This window comes from Oncorhynchus keta, chromosome 4, assembly GCF_023373465.1.
Source record: "Oncorhynchus keta strain PuntledgeMale-10-30-2019 chromosome 4, Oket_V2, whole genome shotgun sequence".
NCBI classification, from domain to species: domain Eukaryota; kingdom Metazoa; phylum Chordata; class Actinopteri; order Salmoniformes; family Salmonidae; genus Oncorhynchus; species Oncorhynchus keta.
The window spans coordinates 31,006,264-31,025,762 of NC_068424.1; the positions used below are offsets into that span (position 1 = coordinate 31,006,264).

General features: G+C 41.0%; 1 long non-coding RNA gene and 3 pseudogenes across 1 annotated transcript; 3 read left to right on the forward strand and 1 right to left on the reverse strand.

Moving 5' to 3' along the window:
• The first annotated feature begins 1,764 nt into the window (after window positions 1–1,764).
• On the forward strand, window positions 1,765–6,614 carry LOC127922066 (tripartite motif-containing protein 16-like; annotated as a pseudogene).
• LOC127922071 (uncharacterized) lies at window positions 1,977–14,610 on the reverse strand. The gene is made up of 3 exons (XR_008110382.1): window positions 14,477–14,610; window positions 8,363–8,457; window positions 1,977–2,123 (listed from the first exon to the last, which is right to left on the reverse strand). It is a non-coding gene; the product is annotated as an uncharacterized LOC127922071 (long non-coding RNA).
• Window positions 8,020–12,864, forward strand: LOC127922067 (tripartite motif-containing protein 16-like; annotated as a pseudogene).
• Window positions 14,022–18,898, forward strand: LOC127922068 (tripartite motif-containing protein 16-like; annotated as a pseudogene).
• The last annotated feature ends 601 nt before the right edge of the window (window positions 18,899–19,499 follow it).

Genomic DNA, 19,499 nt, shown 5'->3' on the forward strand with positions numbered 1-19,499 from the left:
ATTACAGTTTGCAACTGCACATAGGTACAAAGCTGGTACTTTTTTGGAGAAATGTCCTCTGGTCTGATGAAACAAAAATATAACTGTTTGGCCATAATGACCATCGTTATGTTTGGAGGAAAAAAGGGGAGGCTTGCAAGCCGAAGAACACCATCCCAACCGTGAAGCACAGGGGTGGCAGCATCATGTTGTGGCGGTGCTTTGCTGCAGGAGGGACTGGTGCACTTCACAAAATGGATGGCATAACGAGATAGGAAAATGATGTGGATATATTGAAGCAACATCTCAAGACATCAGTCAGCTTGGTGGCAAATGGGTCTTCCAAATGGACAATGACCCCAAGCGTACTTCCAAAGTTGTGGCAAAATGGCTTAAGGACGACAAAGTCAAGGTATTGGAGTGGCCATCACAAAGCCCTGACCTCAATCCAATAGAAGATTTGTGGGCAGAACTGAAAAAGCGTGTGCGAGCAAGGAGGCCTTGAAACCTGACTCAGTTGCACCAGCTCTGTCAGGAGGAATGGGCCAAAATTCACCTAACTTATTGTGGAAAGCTTGTGGAAGGCTACCTGACACGTTTGACTCAAGTTAAACTATTTAAAGGCAAAGCTACCAAATACTAATTGAGTATTCATTCTCTCTACTATTATTCTGCTATTTCACATTCTTAAAATAAAGTGGTGATCCTCAAAAAGAAAGGAGGACCAAGGCACTCTTCATATAATTAATTAAAATGCCTTTATTAGTATGGCATGTTCAATAGAAACAACGTTTTTTAAAAACCAATTCGGCTGGGAGTAGCTTGCTAGGTGTGTCCAATCAAGTTTGTAACCACTCCCTCTTCCAATTAGGGCTAATTGGAAAAGCTGTTCAAAAGAGGACATAGTATTCCATTTTTTTTATACTCCCTGATGAAGGCCATTCAGCTGAAACGTGTCGGTTTAAAAAAAACGTTGTTTCTATTGAACATGCCATACTAATAAAGGCATTTTAATCAATTATATGAAGAGTGCCTTGGTCCTCCTTCAATTTTGATGACCAATTTACCCCTTTTACCAAAGAGCACCTTGTATTTACCAAAATGTACTATTGTGTACCTTAGTAGCGCTTCCCTTCCTCCTCTTTGTAAAAGTGGTGATCCTAACTGACCTAAGACAGGGAATTTTTACTAGGATTATATGTCAGGAATTGTGAAAACAACTGAGTTTAAATGTATTTGGCTACGGTGTATGTAAACTTCTGACTTCAACTGTAGATTCTGGTCCATGTTGAGTACAATGCTTCCCACAGTTGTCAAGTTGGCTGGATGTCCTTTGGGTGGTGGACCATTCTTGATACACACGGGAAACTGATGAGTGTGGAAAAACCCAGCAGCATTGCAGTTCTTGACACACTCAAACCAGTGCGCCTGGCACCTACTACCATACGCGGATCAAAGGCACTTAAAACTTTTGTCTTGCCCAATCACACTTTGAATGGCACACACACACAATCCAAGCCTTAATTGTCTCAAGGCTTTAAAATCCTTCTTTAACCTGTCTACTCCCCCTCATCTACACTTATTAAAGTGGATTTAACAAGTGAATAAGGGATCAAAAAGGGATCATAGCTCTCACTTGGATTCACCTGGTCAGTCAATGTTATGGAAAGAGAATTAACCCTAAACTACCCTAGCATGTTTTGCATTGTACAACATTGCTCTCTCCGTCCCTAACTCCACCTCCTGGCAGAATCAGGAAGTCCCTCCCCTTCCCACAAACTCTATTCTGAGAAAACGAAACTTATCTGAATCTCGGTGCCGTTTGTCCGTGTGAAAGTGAGCAACAACAGTCCAAATGGCTCAGCAGGCAGTTCTGCTGGACCAGGACCAGTTCTCTTGTTCTGTCTGTCTGGATCTACTGAAGGAGCCAGTCACTATTCCCTGTGGACACAGTTACTGTAGGAGCTGTATTGAGGGCTGCTGGGGTCAGGATGATCTGAAGGGGATCTACAGCTGTCCTCAGTGCAGACAGGCCTTCACTCCAAGGCCTGCTCTGAGAAAGAATAACATGTTGGCTGAAGTGGTGGAGAAACTGAAGAAGACAGGACTTCAGGCTGATCCCCCTGATCTGGTCTATGCTGGACCTGGAGATGTGGCATGTGATTTCTGCACTGAGACCAGAAAGCAGAAAGCCCTCATGTCCTGTCTGGTGTGTCTGGTGTCTTCCTGCAAGACTCACCTACAGCCTCACTATAGTGTCCCTGCACTAAAGAAGCACAAGCTGGTCAAAGCCTCCACACAGCTACAGGAGAACATCTGCTCCCGTCATGACGAACTGCTGAAGATTTACTGTCGTACCGATCAGAATTGTATCTGTTATCTGTGTATGGTGGATGATCATAAAGGCCATGATACAGTGTCAGCTGCAGCGGAGAGGACCGAGAAACAGGTTAGACCAGAATAACTTGTTGGTGACTCTGATAAACAAATGATTAAATATACAGCAGAAGAGCTGTTTGAATATGAGATAAACACATATAATTAGTTACATGAAAAACATTGTCTAAATGTATCACCATTAGCTGTTGTCACACACCATCATTTTCTTTTGAGTCCAAAGTTCTGTTTAAACTATATGATATGAGTACTGTAAAGAAACATAATAATTCAACTAACAACATAGATAAATAATTTTGCAGTGGGACTTCTATTACAATTGAAATTCTACTCTCTATGGCCCTATATCATAATACTATACTATTGCACTACTGGACAAATAAATCTTGATAGCTCAATGAACAGTGTTTCTCCATAGAGTCAGCTGGGGATGAGTCAGCAGAAGCTCCAGCAGAGAATCCAGGAGAGAGAGAAGGAGCTGAAGGAGCTCCAACAGGCTGTGGAGTCTCTCAAGGTAAGTATTATTTACCAGGGGCCAGTTTTAAAAAAAAATCTGGATTATAATCTGGATTCTGTATTGCTATTATTTATTTTTTTATTCCATTTTTTGATTACATTTAATCCTATCCGATTTCCGAAATCCGATCAGATAACTTTTGACAAACTTGGCCCAGAGGACTGGAGATGCACCATTTCACTTCCCTCCTCCAGTCAGCCAGTCAGAGAGAGAGGAGACACTCTCCAATCCTACAGAGACTCACTGTGGGGAACAGGCTCCCTGGGATCCCAGTCAGAGAGAGAGGAGACACTCTCCAATCCTACGGAGACTCACTGTGGGGAACAGGCTCTCTGGGATCCCAGTCAGAGATGAAATACACTCTTATAAAAAGGAACCATTAAGGGTTCTTCAACCTGTTTAAGTAGGACCGTTTCTGATTCTAGGCCTTTTATGATTCTAGGTAGAACCCTCTGGAAAGGGTTCTACCCAGTACCCCGAATGAAAAATACTACAGTTCCCGGGACCACCCATACATAGAATGTATGCACACATGACTGTAAGTCGCTTTGGATAAAAGCGTCTGCTAAATGGCATATATTATTATATTATTATTATTATTAGAATATTACAGTACTTACCATTTCATTATATAGAAACTGTAGTATACTGTAGAATACTATACTAAACACAAGTATCTGTCGATCGTGTGTAGTACTTACTATAAAATGTTGTAATATACTGAAATACTATTGTGAATACTTCAGTTTTATCTACCCCCCAAAACACTGTAGTAAGTAATAATAAAATTGTATTTGTCACATTTGCCAAATACAACAGGTGCAGACTTCATAGTGAAATTCTTACCTACGAACACTTTCCCAACAATGCAGAGTTAAAAAGTAAGAAAACTGTACTGTTAAAAAAAAGTATATAGTAACACAATTAAATAACAATAATGAGGCTATTACAAGGAATACCGGTCCCCAGTCAATGTGCAGGGGTACGAGGTACTTGAGGTTACTGAGGTAACATACACTGAGTGTACAAAACATTAAGGATGCCTGCTCTTTCCATGATATAGACTGACCAGGTGAATCCAGGTGAAAGCTATGATCCCTCATTGATGTCACTTGTGAAATCCACTTCAGTCAGTGTAGATGAAGGGGAGGAGACAGGTTAAAGAAGGATTTTTAAACCTTGAGACAATTGAGACATGGACTGTGTGTGTAAATGGGAAAGAAAAAAGATCGAAGTGCATTTGAACGGGGTATGGTTGTAGGTGCACTGGGTTTTGTCACGAACTGCAACGCTGCTGGGTGTTTCATGCTCAACAGTTTCCTGTGTGTATGTAGAATGGTCTACCACCCAAAGGATATGCAGCCAACTGTGGGAAGCATTGGAGACAACATGGGCCGCATCCCTGTGGAAGTCTTTCGACAGCTTGTAGTGTCCATGTTCCAAGGCTGTTCAGAGGGCAATGCGGGGGGGGGGGGGTCAAGTGAAACACAATATTAAGGTGTTCTTAAAGTTTTGTACAATCAGTGAATAGTATTTATGTGGGCCTCTGTGAAGATTTCTACCTAGAACCCTTTAACATCTAGGTTGTACATTTTGCTGGAGGGTTGGGTTGTGGGTAATTGGGAATCTCTGTTCTTTGCATTAGTTCACTTACAGTCGGTTGTACCTATGATTTTGATTGTTGTTTATTCTACTTGTATTGTTCCTGGGTTTCATTGGGGTGGCTAGACTGATACCATCAGTGAGAAAGGTTATTCAGATGAAAAGGCTTCTAGGTAGAACCTTATTCCTCTGTAATAAAATGGCCTGGGGAAAAAGTATTCGACTTAACATGGAGCCTTCTCTTCTCTCTTTGTGCCTGAACAGCACTCTGCACAGGCAGCAGTGGAGGACAGTGATAGGATCTTTACTGAGCTGATCCACTCCATTGAGAGAAGGCGCTCTGAGTTGAAGGGTTGATCAGAAACAAGGAGAAGGCTCAAGTGAGTCAAGCTGATGGACTCCTGGAGCAACTGGAGCAGGAGATAGCTGAGCTGAGGAGGAGAAACGCTGAGCTGGAGCAGCTCTCACACACAGAGGATCACATCCATTTCCTCCAGGTAACTAAACTGCCTTGATACAGGTGATACAGAAATTAACTTATTGTGAAACTGTAGATTTTGTCAATTTTTCTCTATTCTTTATATCAGTATTCATGTTTTCTGACATCAATAAAATAACATATGATCACAAAATACATTGTGGCAGTCATCTGCTCTCTCTCTCTCTCTCACTCTCACTCTCTCTCTCTCTCTCTCTCTCTGTCTCTCTACAGAGTTATCAGTCTCTCTCCAGTCCCAGTGTCTCTTCAGACTTACCCGGCATCGTTATCCATCCTCTTCAGTACTTTGGAGAGTTGAATACGGCTGTTTCTGATGTCAGAGAGAAACTGGAAGACTTCCTTAAAGGAGAATGGACCAAGATCTCCACCACAGGTCAGTTGAAAATAATACTAACACAATACATAGTGTAAGAACACCTAGTTTAGACAAATCAGAGGTCCTATAGTCATCACTTTATACATGTGCAATATGGTATGCTGATAATATTCTCTCTCTCTGTAAATGTCTGTGTGTTTGTAGTAAATTCTGTGGATATCTTACTGCCTCCAGAGCCCAAGATTAGAGAACACTTCTTACAATGTGAGATTCTTCACCAAGTAACTAACAGTCTCTTTTTTCTGACACTCCTCAAAACCTTGTGATACTTCAATAGTAGATACTGCTCTCATTGATCTCTGCTCTGCTGTAATCAAAGACAGGGTAGATACAGTACCGTGTGTGCCTTAACTTACTGTTCTAACTCCTCTCAATGGTCTCTGCTCTTCTCCCAGATTCCTGTCAGCTCACACTGGACCCAAACACAGCACAGAAATCCCTCTCTCTGTCTGGGGGAAACAGAAAGGTGACAGTTGTTAATTCTGTTAACGATCCAAATCCTGACCATCCAGACAGATTCACTGGTTGGTGGCAGGTCCTTTGTCGAGAGGGTCTGTCTGGACGCTGTTACTGGGAGGTGGAGTTTCATCGTGGGACTGTTTTTATAGCAGTGACATATAAAGACATAAGTAGAGTAGGGACGGTTAATGAGTCCAGATTCGGATACAATGACAAGTCTTGGGGTCTAGAGTGCTCTAGTGATGGTTATCATTTCAGACACAATAATGTTGAGACTAAAGTATCTGGCCCTCAGTCCTCCAGAGTAGGAGTGTACCTGGATCACAAGGTCGGTATTCTGTCCTTCTACAGCGTCTCTGACACAATGACCCTCCTCCACAGAGTCGAAACCACGTTCACTAAACCCCTCTATCCTGGGATATGGGTTTGGTACAAAAATGATTCTGCTGAGCTGTGTAAACTGTAGAGTTCCCCATATTAGAGGGATGGTTAATGCTCTTTTAGTCTGGTATGTACAATAATTGTTCTGAGTGATATCATCTTAATTGTAGTGTATGTTTCAATCTTATACATTCATATTGATGTATTATCACTTTGATGTACCTTCTGAATAACAACCGCTGTATTGTATCTTGTTCAATGAGTTGTGTTATTATTTACCTGTTGATCCTTGAATTTGAATCTGTTGAATGTCCTCAAATATATCTAGGCCTATATATTGTATATCAATCTGGTGCTAAACAATCACTACTCAATCAATTACCCAGCAGATGGTGATGTGGCAAAATCAAATGAAATGATTCCACGGTTTTTGATTGACAGTACCTCTGCCTCTCAGTAAACCACCAAAATAAACTAGATTTCTGTATTTTTGTCCTTAAGTTTTATGTTCTAAACTACTTGAGTGACAATGCAATTAAAGAACCTTATATTTAGCAGCAGTGTGTATGCGTGTGTGTGTGCCTGCGAGTGGGGTGCATGTGTGGTGAGGTACGTGTGTGTGTGTGTGTGTGTGTGTGTGTGTGTGTGTGTGTGTGTGTGTGTGTGTGTGTGTGTGTGTGTGTGTGTGTGTGTGTGTGTGTGTGTGTGTGTGTGTGTGTGTGTGTGTGTGTGTGTGTGTGTCAGGGGGCCGTGTCTACCCTGACACAAGGTGAATGTTTACTCCATTTTATTTCATTCATGATCATTAAGTAAAATATAAGCGAGCTAGAAGACCTCACTTTGGATTCATTCTTTGAAATATTTTATATTAAAGTTAACCGAGAAAGACAGTCTACTGCACTTTATACAAACAACCAAACAACATGGTCTGAGTTTTTTTATAAGACGTGGCATTTGTCCTGTTCTGTTTCCATAGCTGTACGTTTTAAGAGAGACTGTGATTGGTCAGGCTATGGCCAATGCACATTGATTCATCATATAAAATGATATTTGCATGTGGACATTGAACTAAACTTTTAAATAGCTCAAATAGCATCTAATATGTCCCTTCTTACAATCGCAGTATTTTGAAAAGGTATAGAAACATGTTACATTCATAGACAGCTCTATTTGCCTCTCATTTTGAATAACGACTCCAGAAAACGGACATTGAAATAGTCATGTATTTTATTATTTCTCATCCTGCATTAGTACCCTTTAGTTTATCTAGTGAACTCTAATGTAGACATCAGAAAAATAACACATTTGGTCTAGGAACACAATGTACCTTTTAATGGTTCATTGTATATTGGCTACCCATAATATTCATACCCATAATAGTATACAATGAATTCTGGACACAGAGGTATATCAATCATTCACTTTACATTATGTTTCAATATCAAGTATAAATTTATATCTGGATAATATATAGTAAACGGGACTTCAGGCTTCGACCAGAAAGCCCTCATGTTTAGTCCAGGATCACAATTCATGTTACTGGAGCAACCCCTGAGAATAATTGTTACCTCTCTAAATATATGGCTCTGGAGGAAAGTGTGTTGAAATAGCAGTGGGCTGGATTCTAACCCAAGCTGCAGAAGTATATGTCACAAAGCAACGTAGACCTGTAAACCAGCCGAGGCAACAGGATATTCATTATTGCATCGGACGACATTCCTCTATCTCCCTCCCGCTAACTAACCCCACCTTCTGGCAGAACCAGGAAGTCCCTCCCCTCCCACAAACTTTCTTCTGGGAAAACAAAACTTATCTGAATCTCGGTGCCGTTTGTCCGCGTGAAAGTGAGTAACAACCGTCCAAATGGCTCAGCAGGCAGTTCTGCTGGACCAGGACCAGTTCTCTAGTTCTGTCTGTCTGGATCTACTGAAGGAGCCCGTAGCTATTCCCTGTGGACACAGTTACTGTAGGAGCTGTATTGAGGGCTGCTGGGATCAGGATGATCTGAAGGGGATCTACAGCTGTCCTCAGTGCAGACAGACCTTCACTCCAAGGCCTGCTCTGAGAAAGAATAACATGTTGGCTGAAGTGGTGGAGAAACTGAAGAAGACAGGACTTCAGGCTGCTCCCCCTGATCTGTGCTATGCTGGACCTGGAGATGTGGCATGTGATTTCTGCACTGGGACTAGAAAGCAGAAAGCCCTCATGTCCTGTCTGGTGTGTCTGGTGTCTTCCTGCAAGACTCACCTACAGCCTCACTATAGTGTCCCTGCACTAAAGAAGCACAAGCTGGTCAAAGCTTCCACACAGCTACAGGAGAACATCTGCTCCCGTCATGACGAACTGCTGAAGATTTACTGTTGTACCGATCAGAATTGTATCTGTTATCTGTGTATGGTGGATGATCATAAAGGCCATGATACAGTGTCAGCTGCAGCGGAGAGGACCGAGAAACAGGTTAGACCAGAATAACTTGTTGGTGACTCTGATAAACAAATGATTAAATATACAGCAGGAGAGCTGTTTGAATATGAGATAAACACATATAATTAGTTACATGAAAAACATTGTCTAAATGTATCACCATTAGCTGTTGTCACACACCATCATTTTCTTTTGAGTCCAAAGTTCTGTTTAAACTATATGATATGAGTACTGTAAAGAAACATAATAATTCAACTAACAACATAGATAAATAATTTTGCAGTGGGACTTCTATTACAATTGAAATTCTACTCTCTATGGCCCTATATCATAATACTATACTATTGCACTACTGGACAAATAAATCTTGATAGCTCAATGAACAGTGTTTCTCCATAGAGTCAGCTGGGGATGAGTCAGCAGAAGCTCCAGCAGAGAATCCAGGAGAGAGAGAAGGAGCTGAAGGAGCTCCAACAGGCTGTGGAGTCTCTCAAGGTAAGTATTATTGACCAGGGGCCAGTTTTAAAAAAAAATCTGGATTATAATCTGGATTCTGTATTGCTATTATTTATTTTTTTATTCCATTTTTTGATTACATTTAATCCTATCCGATTTCCGAAATCCGATCAGATAACTTTTGAAAAACTTGGCCCAGAGGACTGGAGATGCACCATTTCACTTCCCTCCTCCAGTCAGCCAGTCAGAGAGAGAGGAGACACTCTCCAATCCTACAGAGACTCACTGTGGGGAACAGGCTCTCTGGGATCCCAGTCAGAGATGAAATACACTCTTATAAAAAGGAACCATTAAGGGTTCTTCAACCTGTTTAAGTAGGACCGTTTCTGATTCTAGGCCCTGTATGATTCTAGGTAGAACCCTCTGGAAAGGGTTCTACCCAGTACCCCGAATGAAAAATACTACAGTTCCCGGGACCACCCATACATAGAATGTATGCACACATGACTGTAAGTCGCTTTGGATAAAAGCGTCTGCTAAATGGCATATATTATTATATTATTATTATTATTAGAATATTACAGTACTTACCATTTCATTATATATAAACTGTAGTATACTGTAGAATACTATACTAAACACAAGTATCTGTCGATCATGTGTAGTACTTACTATAAAATGTTGTAATATACTGAAATACTATTGTGAATACTTCAGTTTTATCTACCCCCAAAAACACTGTAGTAAGTAATAATAAAATTGTATTTGTCACATTTGCCAAATACAACAGGTGCAGACTTCATAGTGAAATTCTTACCTACGAACACTATCCCAACAATGCAGAGTTAAAAAGTAAGAAAACTGTACTGTTAAAAAAAAGTATATAGTAACACAATTAAATAACAATAATGAGGCTATTACAAGGAATACCGGTCCCCAGTCAATGTGCAGGGGTACGAGGTACTTGAGGTTACTGAGGTAACATACACTGAGTGTACAAAACATTAAGGATGCCTGCTCTTTCCATGATATAGACTGACCAGGTGAATCCAGGTGAAAGCTATGATCCCTCATTGATGTCACTTGTGAAATCCACTTCAGTCAGTGTAGATGAAGGGGAGGAGACAGGTTAAAGAAGGATTTTTAAACCTTGAGACAATTGAGACATGGACTGTGTGTGTAAATGGGAAAGAAAAAGATCGAAGTGCATTTGAACGGGGTATGGTTGTAGGTGCACTGGGTTTTGTCACGAACTGCAACGCTGCTGGGTGTTTCATGCTCAACAGTTTCCTGTGTGTATGAAGAATGGTCTACCACCCAAAGGATATGCAGCCAACTGTGGGAAGCATTGGAGACAACATGGGCCACATCCCTGTGGAAGTCTTTCGACAGCTTGTAGTGTCCATGTTCCAAGGCTGTTCAGAGGGCAATGGAGGGGGGTCAAGTGAAACACAATATTAAGGTGTTCTTAAAGTTTTGTACAATCAGTGAATAGTATTTATGTGGGCCTCTATGAAGATTTCTACCTAGAACCCTTTAACATCTAGGTTGTACATTTTGCTGGAGGGTTGGGTTGTGGGTAATTGGGAATCTCTGTTCTTTGCATGAGTTCACTTACAGTCGGTTGTACCTATGATTTTGATTGTTGTTTATTGTACTTGTATTGTTCCTGGGTTTCATTGGGGTGGCTAGACTGATACCATCAGTGAGAAAGCTTATTCAGATGAAAAGGCTTCTAGGTAGAACCTTATTCCTCTGTAATAAAATGGCCTGGGGAAAAAGTATTCGACTTAACATGGAGCCTTCTCTTCTCTCTTTGTGCCTGAACAGCACTCTGCACAGGCAGCAGTGGAGGACAGTGATAGGATCTTTACTGAGCTGATCCACTCCATTGAGAGAAGGCGCTCTGAGTTGAAGGGTTGATCAGAAACAAGGAGAAGGCTCAAGTGAGTCAAGCTGATGGACTCCTGGAGCAACTGGAGCAGGAGATAGCTGAGCTGAGGAGGAGAAACGCTGAGCTGGAGCAGCTCTCACACACAGAGGATCACATCCATTTCCTCCAGGTAACTAAACTGCCTTGATACAGGTGATACAGAAATTAACTTATTGTGAAACTGTAGATTTTGTCAATTTTTCTCTATTCTTTATATCAGTATTCATGTTTTCTGACATCAATAAAATAACATATGATCACAAAATACATTGTGGCAGTCATCTGCTCTCTCTCTCTCTCTCTCTCTCTCTCTCTCTCTCTCTGTCTCTCTACAGAGTTATCAGTCTCTCTCCAGTCCCAGTGTCTCTTCAGACTTACCCGGCATCGTTATCCATCCTCTTCAGTACTTTGGAGATGTGAATAAGGCTGTTTCTGATGTCAGAGAGAAACTGGAAGACTTCCTTAAAGGAGAATGGACCAAGATCTCCACCACAGGTGAGTTGAAAATAATACTAACACAATACATAGTGTAAGAACACCTAGTTTAGACAAATCAGAGGTCCTATAGTCATCACTTTATACATGTGCAATATGGTATGCTGATAATATTCTCTCTCTCTGTAAATGTGTTTGTAGTGAATTCAGTGGATGTTTTACTGCCTCCAGAGCCCAAGACTAGAGAACGTTTCTTACCATGTGAGTTTCTTCACCAAGTAACTAACGGTCTCTTTTTTCTGACACTATTCACAAACCTTGTGATATAGTGTAACGGATGTGAAATGGCTAGCTAATTAGCGGTGGTGCATTGATCTCTGCTCTGTTGTAATCAAAGACAGGGTAGGTACAATACAGTATGTACCTTAACTTACTGTTCTAACTCCCCTCATTTGTCTCTGCTCTTCCCCCAGATTCCTGCCAGCTCACACTGGACCCAAACACAGCACAGAAATCCCTCTCTCTGTCTGAGGGAAACAGAAAGGTGACAGTTGTTAAGGCTGTTAACGATCCGAATCCTGACCATCCAGACAGATTCACTGGTTGGTGGCAGGTCCTTTGTAGAGAGGGTCTGTCTGGGCGCTGTTATTGGGAGGTGGAGTGTTATCATGGGACTGTTTTTACAGCAGTGACATATAAAGACATAAGTAGAGTGGGGACGGTTAATGGCTCTAGATTTGGATACAATGACAAGTCGTGGGGTTTAAAGTGCTCTAGTAAAGGTTATACTTTCAGACACAATAATGTTGAGACTAAAGTATCAGGCCCTCAGTCCTCCAGAGTAGGAGTGTACCTGGATCATAAGGCAGGTACTCTGTCCTTCTACAGCGTCTCTGACACAATGACCCTCCTCCACAGAGTTGAAACCACGTTCACTAAACCCCTCTATCCTGGGATATGGGTTGGGTACAAAAATGATTCTGCTGTGCTGTGTAAACTGTAGAGTTCCCCATATTAGAATGATGGTTAATGCTCTTATAGTTTGGTATGTACAATCTATTTTGATTGATTGAATCTTTAATTTAGTCTAGGTTTTAATCACATCCATATGGATGTATTCTCACTTTGATGAAGTCTAAACTAAAAAAACGACAAGAAAGATTCTTTGTTAATTTCAATCAGTTGTATGTTTATTTACCTATTGATCCTTGAATGTGAATCTGTTTAGTTTTCTCAAATCTATCCAGGCCTATGTACTGTATATACTCTGATGCTGCAGATTTACTACTCAATCAACCGTCCAGCAGATGGTGATATACTGTAACAAACAAACAATATTAAACGTCTTGATTTACCTCTTGCCACTCAGAAAACCACCAACAATAAACAATATTTCTATATTTTCATTTTTGAGTGTTTATGCTATAAACGACATGACTAACTAAAGAAAAGTATTTTTAGCAGAAGAGTGTGTGTGTGAGCGTGTGTGTGTGTGTTTGGGTTTTACTATCCTTGTGGGGACCAGAAGTCCGGTCCCCAAAAGGATAAAGGCTTTTTTAGGCTGAGGGCTTAGGTTTAGGGTTAGGGTTACAATTAGGGTCAGGGTTTAGGGTTAGGGTTACAATTAGGGTCAGGGCTTAGGGTTTTTGGTGTGTGTGTGGAGGGGTTAACTGAGGAGGAGGACAAACTACTGCAATTTATACAAACAACATAAACTTAGCAAGACTTGGCATTTGTCCTGTTCTGGTTCCTTAGATGTACTATTTGAAACAGAATGTGATTGGTCAGGCTGTGGCCACTGCACAACGTTCTCTCTCAATAAACTTCTCCCTGTTACTACGACACATTCATCAGATCAAGGGCTATTTGCATGTGGACATAGAATTAACCTTTTAAAGCGCTTTTTACATTCTGTAGTATCTTTTTGAAAAGGGATAGAAACATGCTACATTCATAGACAACTCTATTTGCCTCTCATTTTGAATAACGACTCCAGAAAACGGACATTGAAATAGTGATGGTTTTCATTATTTCTCATCCTGCATTAGTACCCTTTAGTTTATCTAGTGAACTCTAATGTAGACTTCAGAAAAATAACACATTTGGACTAGGAACACAATGTACCTTTTAATGGTTCATTGTACATTGGCTACCATAAAATAATGGTCATACCCACAATAGTATACAATGCATTATTCACTTTACATTACGTATCAATATCCAGTATACATTTATGTCTGGCTAATATGTAGTAAGCTTGTTAAAGTATGTGAATAGGTTGCTGTAGGGGTTTAGTCCTGGATCACAATGCATGTTACTGGAACTTGTTACCTCTAAATTGTTACCTCTGAATATATGGCTCTGGAGGAAAGTGCTGAAATAGTAGTGCGCTGGATTCCAACCCATGCTGCAGAAGTATATGTCGCAAAGCAGCTTAGACCCGTAAACAACCCTAGGACACAGGATATTCATTATTGCATTGGACTACATTCCTCTCTATCTCCCTCCCTCTAACTAACCCCACCTCCTGGCAGAATCAGGAAGTCCCTCCCCTTCCCACAAACTCTATTCTGAGAAAACGAAACTTATCTGAGTCGCGGTGTTTTGTCTGTGTGAAAGTGAACAACAGTCCAAATGGCTCAGCAGGCAGTTCTGCTGGACCAGGACCAGTTCTGTTGTTCTGTCTGTCTGGATCTACTGAAGGAGCCCGTAGCTATTCCCTGTGGACACAGTTACTGTAGGAGCTGTATTGAGGGCTGCTGGGATCAGGATGATCTGAAGGGGATCTACAGCTGTCCTCAGTGCAGACAGACCTTCACTCCAAGGCCTGCTCTGAGAAAGAATAACATGTTGGCTGAAGTGGTGGAGAAACTGAAGAAGACAGGACTTCAGGCTGCTCCCCCTGATCTGTGCTATGCTGGACCTGGAGATGTGGCATGTGATTTCTGCACTGAGACCAGAAAGCAGAAAGCCCTCATGTCCTGTCTGGTGTGTCTGGTGTCTTCCTGCAAGACTCACCTACAGCCTCACTATAGTGTCCCTGCACTAAAGAAGCACAAGCTGGTCAAAGCCTCCACACAGCTACAGGAGAACATCTGCTCCCGTCATGACGAACTGCTGAAGATTTACTGTCGTACCGATCAGAATTGTATCTGTTATCTGTGTATGGTGGATGATCATAAAGGCCATGATACAGTGTCATCTGCAGCGGAGAGGACCGAGAAACAGGTTAGACCAGAATAACTTGTTGGTGACTCTGATAAACAAATGATTAAATATACAGCAGGAGAGCTGTTTGAATATGAGATAAACACATATAATTAGTTACATGAAAAACATTGTCTAAATGTATCACCATTAGCTGTTGTCACACACCATCATTTTCTTTTGAGTCCAAAGTTCTGTTTAAACTATATGATATGAGTACTGTAAAGAAACATAATAATTCAACTAACAACATAGATAAATAATTTTGCAGTGGGACTTCTATTACAATTGAAATTCTACTCTCTATGGCCCTATATCATAATACTATACTATTGCACTACTGGACAAATAAATCTTGATAGCTCAATGAACAGTGTTTCTCCATAGAGTCAGCTGGGGATGAGTCAGCAGAAGCTCCAGCAGAGAATCCAGGAGAGAGAAGGAGCTGAAGGAGCTCCAACAGGCTGTGGAGTCTCTCAAGGTAAGTATTATTGACCAGGGGCCAGTTTTAAAAAATCTGGATTATAATCTGGATTCTGTATTGCTATTATTTATTTTTTTATTCCATTTTTTTATTACATTTAATCCTATCCGATTTCCGAAATCCGATCAGATAACTTTTGAAAAACTTGGCCCAGAGGACTGGAGATGCACCATTTCACTTCCCTCCTCCAGTCAGCCAGTCAGAGAGAGAGGAGACACTCTCCAATCCTACAGAGACTCACTGTGGGGAACAGGCTCCCTGGGATCCCAGTCAGAGAGAGAGGAGACACTCTCCAATCCTACGGAGACTCACTGTGGGAACAGGCTCTCTGGGATCCCAGTCAGAGATGAAATACACTCTTATAAAAGGAACCATTAAGGGTTCTTCAACCTGTTTAAGTAGGACCGTTTCTGATTCTAGGCCTTTTATGATTCTAGGTAGAACCCTCTGAAAGGGTTCTACCCAGTACCCCGAATGAAAAATACTACAGTTCCCGGGACCACCCATACATAGAATGTATGCACACATGACTGTAAGTCGCTTTGGATAAAAGCGTCTGCTAAATGGCATATATTATTATATTATTATTATTATTAGAATATTACAGTACTTACCATTTCATTATATATAAACTGTAGTATACTGTAGAATACTATACTAAACACAAGTATCTGTCGATCATGTGTAGTACTTACTATAAAATGTTGTAATATACTGAAATACTATTGTGAATACTTCAGTTTTATCTACCCCCCAAAACACTGTAGTAAGTAATAATAAAATTGTATTTGTCACATTTGCCAAATACAACAGGTGCAGACTTCATAGTGAAATTCTTACCTACGAACACTTTCCCAACAATGCAGAGTTAAAAAGTAAGAAAACTGTACTGTTAAAAAAAAGTATATAGTAACACAATTAAATAACAATAATGAGGCTATTACAAGGAATACCGGTCCCCAGTCAATGTGCAGGGGTACGAGGTACTTGAGGTTACTGAGGTAACATACACTGAGTGTACAAAACATTAAGGATGCCTGCTCTTTCCATGATATAGACTGACCAGGTGAATCCAGGTGAAAGATATGATCCCTCATTGATGTCACTTGTGAAATCCACTTCAGTCAGTGTAGATGAAGGGGAGGAGACAGGTTAAAGAAGGATTTTTAAACCTTGAGACAATTGAGACATGGACTGTGTGTGTAAATGGGAAAGAAAAAAGATCGAAGTGCATTTGAACGGGGTATGGTTGTAGGTGCACTGGGTTTTGTCACGAACTGCAACGCTGCTGGGTGTTTCATGCTCAACAGTTTCCTGTGTGTATGTAGAATGGTCTACCACCCAAAGGATATGCAGCCAACTGTGGGAAGCATTGGAGACAACATGGGCCGCATCCCTGTGGAAGTCTTTCGACAGCTTGTAGTGTCCATGTTCCAAGGCTGTTCAGAGGGCAATGCGGGGGGGGGGGGGTCAAGTGAAACACAATATTAAGGTGTTCTTAAAGTTTTGTACAATCAGTGAATAGTATTTATGTGGGCCTCTGTGAAGGTTTCTACCTAGAACCCTTTAACATCTAGGTTGTACATTTTGCTGGAGGGTTGGGTTGTGGGTGATTGGGAATCTGTTCTTTGCATGAGTTCACTTACAGTCGGTTGTACCTATGATTTTGATTGTTGTTTATTGTACTTGTATTGTTCCTGGGTTTCATTGGGGTGGCTAGACTGATACCATCAGTGAGAAAGCTTATTCAGATGAAAAGGCTTCTAGGTAGAACCTTATTCCTCTGTAATAAAATGGCCTGGGGAAAAAGTATTCGACTTAACATGGAGCCTTCTCTTCTCTCTTTGTGCCTGAACAGCACTCTGCACAGGCAGCAGTGGAGGACAGTGATAGGATCTTTACTGAGCTGATCCACTCCATTGAGAGAAGGCGCTCTGAGTTGAAGGGGTTGATCAGAAACAAGGAGAAGGCTCAAGTGAGTCAAGCTGATGGACTCCTGGAGCAACTGGAGCAGGAGATAGCTGAGCTGAGGAGGAGAAACGCTGAGCTGGAGCAGCTCTCACACACAGAGGATCACATCCATTTCCTCCAGGTAACTAAACTGCCTTGATACAGGTGATACAGAAATGAACTTATTGTGAAACTGTAGATTTTGTCAATTTTTCTCTATTCTTTATATCAGTATTCATGTTTTCTGACATCAATAAAATAACATATGATCACAAAATACATTGTGGCAGTCATCTGCTCTCTCTCTCTCTCTCACTCTCTCTCTCTGTCTCTCTACAGAGTTATCAGTCTCTCTCCAGTCCCAGTGTCTCTTCAGACTTACCCGGCATCGTTATCCATCCTCTTCAGTACTTTGAGAGTTGAATACGGCTGTTTCTGATGTCAGAGAGAAACTGGAAGACTTCCTTAAAGGAGAATGGACCAAGATCTCCACCACAGGTCAGTTGAAAATAATACTAACACAATACATAGTGTAAGAACACCTAGTTTAGACAAATCAGAGGTCCTATAGTCATCACTTTATACATGTGCAATATGGTATGCTGATAATATTCTCTCTCTCTGTAAATGTCTGTGTGTTTGTAGTAAATTCTGTGGATATCTTACTGCCTCCAGAGCCCAAGATTAGAGAACACTTCTTACAATGTGAGATTCTTCACCAAGTAACTAACAGTCTCTTTTTTCTGACACTCCTCAAAACCTTGTGATATATTAATAGTAGATACTGCTCTCATTGATCTCTGCTCTGCTGTAATCAAAGACAGGGTAGATACAGTACCGTGTGTGCCTTAACTTACTGTTCTAACTCCTCTCAATGGTCTCTGCTCTTCTCCCAGATTCCTGTCAGCTCACACTGGACCCAAACACAGCACAGAAATCCCTCTCTCTGTCTGGGGGAAACAGAAAGGTGACAGTTGTTAATTCTGTTAACGATCCAAATCCTGACCATCCAGACAGATTCACTGGTTGGTGGCAGGTCCTTTGTCGAGAGGGTCTGTCTGGACGCTGTTACTGGGAGGTGGAGTTTCATCATGGGACTGTTTTTATAGCAGTGACATATAAAGACATAAGTAGAGTAGGGACGGTTAATGAGTCCAGATTCGGATACAATGACAAGTCTTGGGGTCTAGAGTGCTCTAGTGATGGTTATCATTTCAGACACAATAATGTTGAGACTAAAGTATCTGGCCCTCAGTCCTCCAGAGTAGGAGTGTACCTGGATCACAAGGTCGGTATTCTGTCCTTCTACAGCGTCTCTGACACAATGACCCTCCTCCACAGAGTCGAAACCACATTCACTAAACCCCTCTATCCTGGGATATGGGTTTGGTACAAAAATGATTCTGCTGAGCTGTGTAAACTGTAGAGTTCCCCATATTAGAGGGATGGTTAATGCTCTTTTAGTCTGGTATGTACAATAATTGTTCTGAGTGATATCATCTTAATTGTAGTGTATGTTTCAATCTTATACATTCATATTGATGTATTATCACTTTGATGTACCTTCTGAATAACAACCGCTGTATTGTATCTTGTTCAATGAGTTGTGTTATTATTTACCTGTTGATCCTTGAATTTGAATCTGTTGAATGTCCTCAAATATATCTAGGCCTATATATTGTATATCAATCTGGTGCTAAACAATCACTACTCAATCAATTACCCAGCAGATGGTGATGTGGCAAAATCAAATGAAATGATTCCACGGTTTTTGATTGACAGTACCTCTGCCTCTCAGTAAACCACCAAAATAAACTAGATTTCTGTATTTTTGTCCTTAAGTTTTATGTTCTAAACTACTTGAGTGACAATGCAATTAAAGAACCTTATATTTAGCAGCAGTGTGTATGCGTGTGTGTGTGCCTGCGAGTGGGGTGCATGTGGTGAGGTACGTGTGTGTGTGTGTGTGTGTGTGTGTGTGTGTGTGTGTGTGTGTGTGTGTGTGTGTGTGTGTGTGTGTGTGTGTGTGTGTGTGTGTGTGTGTGTGTGTGTGTGTGTGTGTGTGTGTGTGTGTCAGGGGGCCGTGTCTACCCTGACACAAGGTGAATGTTTACTCCATTTTATTTCATTCATGATCATTAAGTAAAATATAAGCGAGCTAGAAGACCTCACTTTGGATTCATTCTTTGAAATATTTTATATTAAAGTTAACCGAGAAAGACAGTCTACTGCACTTTATACAAACAACCAAACAACATGGTCTGAGTTTTTTACAAGACGTGGCATTTGTCCTGTTCTGTTTCCATAGCTGTACTTTTTAAGAGAGACTGTGATTGGTCAGGCTATGGCCAATGCACATTGATTCATCATATCAAAGGATATTTGCAAGTGGACATTGAA